Consider the following 10,014-nt stretch of genomic DNA (forward strand, 5'->3'; position numbering starts at 1 on the left):
GAAATTTGCTACTGCCCTACAAACCTCTGCACTTGAAGGCCCAACAATGTCTACAAGAAGAAGGTTGTGTAGTAGACATCATGTTACAACACATGAAGGAATGTGGAAACTATTCTTCAAGACTCGAAAGTAGTGGTCGGACACGTCAGAGGACATCGACCTCGACTGCAACCATCCGGATACCTTGGTAAGCACCCAATTTCTGACCGCAACTCGGTTGATTATCCCATAGGATTGTAGTGAGAGTTCTTTCTTTGACCAGGGCTGGATAAAGAAGGTGGAACGAATGAGGTGTTCAGGTCCACTTCCTGAAGACTTGGCAGATCATGTGTTGCCGAGGATGCTGGTCCCGGCGCCGTATCAAGTGCCAGCGCAAGAGGACAAGAAGAAGAGCGAAGAGGCCGAAAGTGGCCTCCACTCTGCAGGTATGCCGAACACTATGTCCGGGGAGACTAAAGCTTCCTCTTCGAAAGACGAAGGGGAAGGTGAAGGTGATACCCCTTCCCCTCATGGGAGGAAAAGGACTGCATCCGAAGACTTGAAGGTGGAAGCACCCAAGAAAGGGAAGGTATCCCCACCATATGAGTCATAAGTGAACAAGGATGCTCTGGATATACCCCATTTTTTCGGGTTGCAGGGGTAACATTTAAACTATATGCTTGCAGTTCCGCCCACAGTCCACCCCGACAGTCCTCCTCATCAGGGGACTTATCTCCGGGGATGATGGAAAGCGAGATGCCTTCTCATGCTTCCTCGCCTCTTAGGGCGGATGACTTTGAGGTGTCCTCCCGGAGAATCTCCCCTGACCATCAAGCGGCGTGGGGGACAATGAAAACAACGCCCGAGGGTAGTACTTCAAGCACCAAGGGTCCAGGGGGCGCAGCCCCTACGGGGCCCAGCAATGAAGGCGCCGAACTATTCGGCCTACAACCAAAGACGACTCTAGGGCCGAGTCGATGTACCCCTTTGAAGGGAATGCATGCTCCTGCAGCAGCCTCCAGGAATTCGGAGGTGCCGGATGATACGTCCATTTTGCATCATGCTTTTATATCGATATTTATTGCATCATGGGCTGTTATTACGCATTATGTCACAATACTTATGCCTATTCTCTCTTATTTTACAAGGTTTACATAAAGAGGGAGAATGCCAGCAGCTGGGATTCTGGGCTGGAAAAGGAGCAAATATTAGAGACCTATTCTGCACAGCTCCAAAAGTCCCAAAACTCCATGGAAGACATTTTCCAAATATAAAAAAAATACTGAGAGCAAGAACTTCACCAGGGGGGCCACACCCTGCCCATGAGGGTGGAGGGCGCGCCCTACCCCCTGGGCGCACCCCCTACCTCGTGGGCCCCCTAGTGGCCCTCTGGTGGCCATCTTCTGCTATATGAAGTCTTTCGATGGAAAAAATAATAATAAGCCATCTTCTTGGATGAAACTCCGCCACCATAAGGCGGAACCTTGACGGAACCAATCTAGGGCTCTGGTAGAGCTGTTCTGTCGGAGACTTCCCTCCCAGAGGGGGAAATCATTGCCATCGTCATCACCAATGCTCCTCTCATCGGGAGGGGGCAATCCCCATCAACATCTTCATCACCACCATCTCCTCTCAAAACCCTAGTTCATCTCTTGTATCCAATTCTTGTCTCCAAGTCCGGGATTGGTGCTAGTAGGTTGCTAGTAGTGTTAATTACCCCTTGTAGTTGATGCTAGTTGGTTTAATTGGTGGAAGATCATATGTTCAGATCCTATATGCATATTAATACCCCTCTGATTATGAACATGTTTATGCTTTGTGAGTAGTTAATTTTGTTCCTGAGGACATGGGAGAAGTCTTGCTATTAGTAGTCATGTGAATTTGGTATTCGTTCGATATTTTGATGAGATGTATGTTGTCTCTCCTCTAGTGGTGTTATGTGAACGTCTACTACATGACACTTCACCATTGTTTGGGCCTAGAGGAAGGCATTGTGGAGTAATAAGTAGATGATGGGTTGCTAGAGTGACAGAAGCTTAAACCCTAGTTTATGCGTTGCTTCGTAAGGGGCTGATTTGGATCCATATGTTTCATGCTATGGTTAGGTTTTCCTTAATACTTTTGTTGTAGTTGCGGATGCTTGCAATTGAGGTTAATCATAAGTGGGATGCTTGTCGAAGTAAGGGCAGTGCCCAAGCACCGGTCCACCCACATACCAAATTATCAAAGTACCGAACGCGAATCATATGAGTGTGATGAAAACTAGCTTGACGATATTCCCATGTGTCTTCGGGAGCGCTTTTCTCTATATAAGAGTTTCCAGGCTTGTCCTTTGCTACAAAAAGGATTGGGCCACCTTGCTGCACTTTATTTACTTTTGTTACTTGTTGCTCGTTACAGTTTATCCTATCTAAAAACTATTTGTTACCACTTATTTTAGTACTTGCAGAGAATACCTTGCTGGAAACTGCTTATCATTTCCTTCTGCTCCTCGTTGGGTTCGACACTCTTACTTATCGAAAGGACTACGATAGATACCCTATACTTGTGGGTCATCAAGACTCTTTTCTGGCACCGTTGCCGGGGAGTGAAGCGCCTTTGGTAGGTGGAATTTGGTAAGGAAAAATTTATATAGTATGGTGAAATTTACTGTCACTTGTTACTATGGAAAGTAATCCTCTGAGGGGCTTGTTCGGGGTATCTTCACCCCGACTAGTAGAGCAAAGAGTTGCTCCTCAACCTAATGAACCTACTGAAAATGAAAATGACTGCTTTGAAATTCCTTCGGGTATGATAGAAAAACTGCTAGCTAATCCCTTTTTAGGAGATGGAACAAAACATCCTGATGAGCATCTAATATATGTGGATGAAGTTTGTGCACTATTTAAGCTTGCAAGTGTACCCGGAGATGTTGTTAAGAAGAAGGTCTTCCCTTTATCTTTGAAGGGAGATGCATCAACATGGTATAGGCTATGTGATGATATGGGGTCTTGGAATTACAACCGATTGAAATTGGAATTTCATTAAAAGTTTTATCCTATGCATCTTGTTCATCGTGATCGTAATTACATATATAATTTTTGGCCTCGCGAAGGAGAAAGCATCGCTCAAGCTTGGGGGAGGCTTAAATCAATGTTATATTCATGCCCCAATCATTAGCTCTCGAGAAAAATGATTATTCAAAATTTCTATGCTCGGCTTTCTGATAACAATCGCACCATGCTTGATACTTCTTGTGCTGGATCTTTTATGATGAAGACTATTGAATTCAAATGGGATTTATTGGAAAGAATTAAACGCAACTCTGAAGATTGGGACCTCGACAAAGGTAAGGAGTCAGGTATAACACCTAGTTTTGATTGTATTAAATCTTTTATGGATACCGATATTTTCCGTAAATTTAGCACTAAATATGGACTTGACTCTGAGATAGTAGCTTCTTTCTATGAATCTTTTGCTACTTATGTTGATCTCCCCAAGGAGAAGTGGTTTAAATATCATCCTCCCCTAGAAGTAAAAGTAGCTGCACCTATTAAAGTTGAAGAAAAGATTGTCACTTATAATGACCCTATTGTTCCTACTTCTTATGTTGAGAAACCACCTTTCCCTATTAGGATAAAGGATCATGCTAAAGCTTCAACTGTAGTTCGTAAAAGCAATATTAAAACATATACACCTCCTGAGCAAGTTAAAGTTGAACCTAATATTGCTATTGTTAAAGATCTCTTGTCTGATAATATTGATGGGCATGTTATTTATTTCTGTGATGAAACTGCTAGAATTGCTAAACCCCGTGCTAAAGATAAACCTAGACCTATGGTAGGCATGCCTGTTGTTTTTGTTAAAATAGGAGATCATTGTTATCATGGCTTATGTGATATGGGTGCTAGTGCTAGTGCAATACCTTATTCCTTAAACAAAGAAGTTATGCATGATATTGCACCTGCTGAGATGGAAGATATTGATGTCACAATTAAACTTGCCAATAGAGATACTATTTCACCAATGGGAATTGCTAGAGATATTGAAGTCTTGTGTGGGAAAACTAAATATCCTGCTGATTTTCTTGTTCTTGGTCCCCACAAGATAGCTTTTGTCCCATTATATTTGGTACACCCTTCTTGAACACTGTTAATGCTACCATAGATTGCAAAAGGGATGTTGTTACTGTCGGTTTAGATGATATGACTCATGAATTTAATTTCTCTAAATTTAGTAGACAACACCGTGAAGAAGAATTACCTAGTAAGGATGAAATTATTGGTCTTGCTTCTATTGCCGTACCTCCTAGTGATCCCTTAGAACATTATTTTCTAGACCATGAAAATGATATGTTTATGAATGAAAGAAGGGAAATAGATGAAGTATTTTTTGAACAGGAACCTATTCTGAAAAACAATTTACCTGTTGAAATCCTAGGGGATCCTCCTCCACCCAAGGGTGATCCCATGTTTGAGCTTAAACCGTTACCTGATACTCTTAAATATGCTTATCTTGATGAGAAAAAGATATATCCTGTTATTATTAGTGTTAACCTTTCAGAGCATGAGGAAGAGAGATTATTGAAAACTCTGAAGAAGCACCGTGATGCTATTGGGTATACTCTTGATGATCTTAAGGGCATTAGTCCCTCTCTATGTCAACATAAAATTAATTTGGAAGAAGATGCTAAACTAGTTCATGGTCATCAACGCCGGCTGAATCCTAAAATGAAAGAAGTGGTAAGAAAGGAAATACTAAAGCTCCTTGAGGCAGGTATAATCTATCCCGTTGCTACTAGTCAGTGGGTAAGTCCTGTCCATTGTGTCCCTAAGAAGTGAGGTATTACTGTTGTTCCTAATGATAAAGATGAATTGATTCCTCAAAGAATTATTATAGGTTATAGGATGGTAATTGATTTCCGCAAATTAAATAAGGCAACTAAAAAGGATCATTACCCCTTGCCTTTTATCGATCAAATGCTAGAAAGATTATCCAAACATACACATTTTTGCTTTCTAGATGGTTATTCTGGTTTCTCTCAAATACATGTGTCAGCCAAATATCAATCAAAGACTACTTTTACATGCCCTTTTGGTACTTTTTCTTATAGACGTATGCCTTTTGGTTTATGTAATGCACCCGCTACCTTTCAAAGATGCATGATGGCTACATTCTCTGACTTTTGTGAAAATATTTTTGAGGTTTTCATGGACGACTTTTCCGTCTATGGATCTTCTTTTGATGATTGCTTAAGCAACCTTGATCGAGTTTTGCAGAGATGCAAAGAAACTAATCTTGTCTTGAATTGGGAAAAGTGCCACTTTATGGTTAATGAAGGTATTGTCTTGGGGCATAAAGTTTCTGAAAGAGGTATTGAAGTGGATAAAACCAAGGTTGATGCTATTGAAAAGATGCCATGTCCCAAGGACATCAAAGGTATAAGAAGTTCCCTTGGTCATGCCGGATTTTATAGGAGGTTCATTAAGGACTTCTCAAAAATTTCTCGGCCTCTGACTAATTTATTACAAAAAGATATACCATTTGTTTTTGATGATGATTGTGTAGAAGCATTTGAAATACTTAAGAAAGCATTGATTTCTGCACCTATTGTTCAGCCACCTGATTGGAATTTACCCTTTGAAATTATGTGTGATGCCAGTGATTATGCTGTAGGTGTTGTTCTAGGGAAAAGAGTTGATAAGAAATTAAATGTAATTCAATATGCTAGTAAAACCCTAGACAATGCTCAAAGAAATTATGCTACCACTGAAAAAGAATTCTTAGCAGTTGTATTTGCTTGTGATAAGTTCAGACCTTATATTGTTGATTCTAAAGTAACTATTCACACTGATCACGCTGCTATTAAATATCTCATGGAAAAGAAAGATGCTAAACCTAGACTTATTAGATGGGTTCTCTTGCTACAAGAATTTGACTTACATATTGTTGATAGAAAGGGAGCTGAGAACCCCGTTGCAGACAACTTGTCTAGGTTAGAGAATGTTATTGATGACCTACTACCTATTGATGATAGCTTTCCGGATGAGCAATTAAATGTCATAAATGCTTCTCATACTTGTAACGCCCTCGATGCGGCTATATCTCCCACATGTCGAAGCACGACTTAGAGGCATAACCGCATTGAAAGCAATGTCGCAAGTGAGGTAATCTTCACACAACCCATGTATTACATAAGGGAAAGAGATACATAGTTGGCTTACAATCGCCACTTCACACAAATACATGAATAAAGCATTACATCAACCAGATACAATCAAGGTCCGACTACGGAACCAAAATAAAAGAAGACTACCCCAATGCTACACAGATCCCCGATCGACCCCAACTGGGCTCCACTACTGATCAACTAGAACGAAACAACACAAAGGACAAGATCTTCATCGAGCTCCTCCTTGAGCTTGGTTGCGTCACCTGTACGGTATCATCGGCACCTGCAAACTGGTTTTGGAAGTATCTGTGAGTCACGGGGACTCAGCAATCTTACACCCTCGTGATCAAGACTATTTAAGCTTATAGGTAGGGTAAAAGGTATGAGGTGGAGCTGCAGCAAGCGACTAGCATATATGGTGGCTAACATACGCAAATGAGAGCGAGAAGAGAAGGCAATGCACGGTCGAGAAACTATGATCAAGAAGTGATCCTAGAACAACCTACGTCAAGAATAACTCCAACACCGTGTTCACTTCCCGGACCCCGCCGAGAAGAGACCATCACGGTAACACACACGGTTGATGTATTTTAATTAAGGTCAACTTCAGGTTTTCTACAACCGGACATTAACAAATTCCCATCTGCCCATAACCGCGGGCACGGCTTTCGAAAGTTCAAATCCCTGTAGGGGTGTCCCAACTTAGCCCATCACAAGCTCTCACGATCAACAAAGGATATTCCTTCTAGCAGGAAGACCCGATCAGGCTCGGAATCCCGGTTACAAGACATCCTCGACAATGGTAAAACAAGTCCAGCAAGACCACCCGATGCGCCGACATCCCGATAAGAGCTGCACATATCTCGTTCTCAGGGCAACACCGGATAAGCAATCCGTACAACTAAAACCAACCCTAGAGTTTCCCCGAGGTGGCGCCGCAAGGGGCTCTAGTTTGGACCAACACTTAGACAAGCACTGGCCTGGGGGTTTAAAAATAAAGATGACCCTCGGGATGTGCGACTCCCAAGGAAAAAGGCTAGGTGGAGAATGGTAAAACCAAGGTTGGGCCTTGCTGGAGGAGTTTTATTCAAGGCGCACTGTCAAGGGGTTCCCATTATAACCCAACCGCGTGAGGAACGCAAAATCCGGGAACATAACACCGATATGACGGAAACTAGGGCAGCAAGAGTGGAACAAAACACCAGGCATAAGGCCGAGCCTTCCACCCTTTACCAAGTATATAGATGCATTAATTAAATAAGAGATTTTGTGATATCCCAACAAAATATCCATGTTCCAACAAGGAACAAACTCCAATCTTCACCTGCAACTAGCAACGCTATGAGAGGGGCTGAGCAAAGCGGTAACATAGCCAAACAACGGTTTGCTAGGGCAAGGTGGGTTAGAGGCTTGGCTTCACAATACGGGTGGCATGATAATCAAGTGGTAGGTATCGTAGCATAGGCATAGCAAAAGAGCGAGCAACTAGCAAGCAAAGATAGAAGTGATTTCGAGGGTATGGTCATCTTGCCTGAGATCCCGCAAGGAAGAAGAACGAGTCCAAGAAGAAGACAAATGAACGAAGTCGAACGGATCCTCACAACTCCGGAACGAAATCGAAGCTAACGCGAGAAGCAACCCGGAAAGAAGCAAACAACATAATAAACAACCAACACATAATCATGGCATGATGCACAACCAAGTATGATGCATGTTCAGCTTAAATATGCATGGCATGGCAAGGGGCACAAACAAAACTACAAGTTAAGTGGAGCTCAATATGCAACGAGTTGCATATTGACGGAACACCACATCAATTATTTAGTTCTCTCTCGGTTAGGTACTCAACAATATTAAATGTTGGTTAACATGGCAAGAGGTGTAGCATAACAAACTATACCATCTAAACAATTTAAATGGGGCCGGATATAACAAACAACAAATCCGGTAAATCCCCATATGCGTTTAGCAATTTAATGCAACAACAATTTTAAACATTTTAAATGTTGTTATCATGATGCGGATGACAGGTTCAAGTTGGATGCAATTTTTTAGGAAAAATGTTGACAGGAGCATTATATGAAGCATTTGTCATCGTGACGGAAACGAAAAGGGGTGCCACGGCAATGATAACGAAACGGTGCCACGGCAACGTTCCGGTTCCGGTAACCCGATTGAGATGCCGGTGCAAAAGAAAATGACGGGAGCGTGTCATGCAAGGATGGTGGGGTGGTCCCGATTACCGGCTTCCCACATGTCGGTGGCAAGGCAAAAAAAAGGGCAACGTGCACCGATAGTTCAAACTCGAGGCAAAACAAGGGTGCATCTCATACAACATGCATTCGTTCACGGGCGTCATCTCGATGGGTATACCTTCCAAGGGAGCATTCTCGAGCGGTTCGAGTTCGTTGCAAAGTAGAGGAAGTAGACGTTCTCGGGCCGTTCGTAGTGGAAGTAGGGGTACATGACGACGGTAGAGGTACTCGCGACGGTAGTGGTACACGTTTTCATAGAAGGACTTGACGAATCCGAGTCACTTGGGGTCGACGGTAGACGTTCACGTTTCGAGGAGGAAGTAGAGGTTCTCGCGATCTCGGCGACGGTAGTTGTTCACGGCGCTTGTGACTCGCGGTTCTTCGAGCAACGATAGTCGTACACTTTCGTAGATGTTCGAGGCCGTCGGTAGGGGAGCTCGCGGTATTGCGATGATAGTGGTACAAGGTCGTCGGGGTACTTGCCGGTCCGGTCTTGACGGTCTTGTTTTTGCGACGGTAGTCATGCTAGTCAGCGGTAGTGGAACTTGACAGATCCGAGGGCTCCGGGCGTCGTGGTACTTGTCGTGTTCTGAAAACGAAGTGGTACTTGGCAATATTCGGGACGATCCTGGCGATTCCGGAGATGCCGGTAGAGGTACTGGACGCGACACTGTAAACTCGTACACTCTCGGAGAGGACTTTTTCATGAAACCCAAAATGAAACAGCCCCAAACGGAGGCAACAGAGGCGGAGACGCACGAGGATAGCGAGGCGGTGGTCCCGCGGCAACAGGAGGTCGACGGCGGCGCGGCACCGGAAGAGTAGCAGCGGGACGGAGTGGCTACCCTCGCCCTTAGCGTGGAGCAAGGGAGGCGAAGCTCCTGGAGGCTGGAGGTGCCATGGACCTCGGGCGCACGAGGAGGAGCAGGGAAAGGAGGTCGGGCGGGCGACGTGCTTGTGCAGCAATGGCCAAGCCAAGGTCGTGGACGGCGGAGGTTCGGCGCTGGAGAAATAGGAAGGCCACGGCAGAGGAACCAGTCTCCGGCGACGAGGTGCAGCAGCGACAGCGGCCATGGAGGACGGCGGCGTTGAGGCGGGGTAGAGCAGAGGGGGCGACGGCATGAGGATGGAAGGGCCGCCCGGCTCCGCAGGCTCCTGGCGGAGGAGGAAAAGCTGTAGGGGCGGAGCTTGGCGGCGTTCCGGGTCGCCGGTGCGAGGGAAGAAGGGCGACGGGCGAGGCGTGTGTGCATGCAGCGCTGCTGGCGGCGGGGCGTTGTGCGGGTGTGTGTGTGTGTGCGGCGGCGGTGAGGGAACGAGAGGAGAAAAGGGGATCGAGGCTAGGGAGCGGTTAGGTTTAGGAGGGATTGGACCAGGGAGGCCCAGTCGGTCAGCTCGTCAGCTGGGCTGTAGGGGCCCAAGAGGGCTACGGGGATGGATGGCCTAGCTGGATCTCTCCCTCCGTTTTCTATTACTCATAAGAAGAAGAAGAAAAACATAGGAGATAAAAGAAATGAACCGAGGAGTAGCAAATGAGTTTGACAAGGAGATAAATCTTTCCGGACTCACAAAAATTAGCTCGGTCCAAGAAAAATAGGAGTGGACACCTTTGCAAGAATTAAATTCAAAGTC

This window comes from Triticum aestivum, chromosome 1A (genome assembly GCF_018294505.1).
Source record: "Triticum aestivum cultivar Chinese Spring chromosome 1A, IWGSC CS RefSeq v2.1, whole genome shotgun sequence".
NCBI lineage: Eukaryota > Viridiplantae > Streptophyta > Magnoliopsida > Poales > Poaceae > Triticum > Triticum aestivum.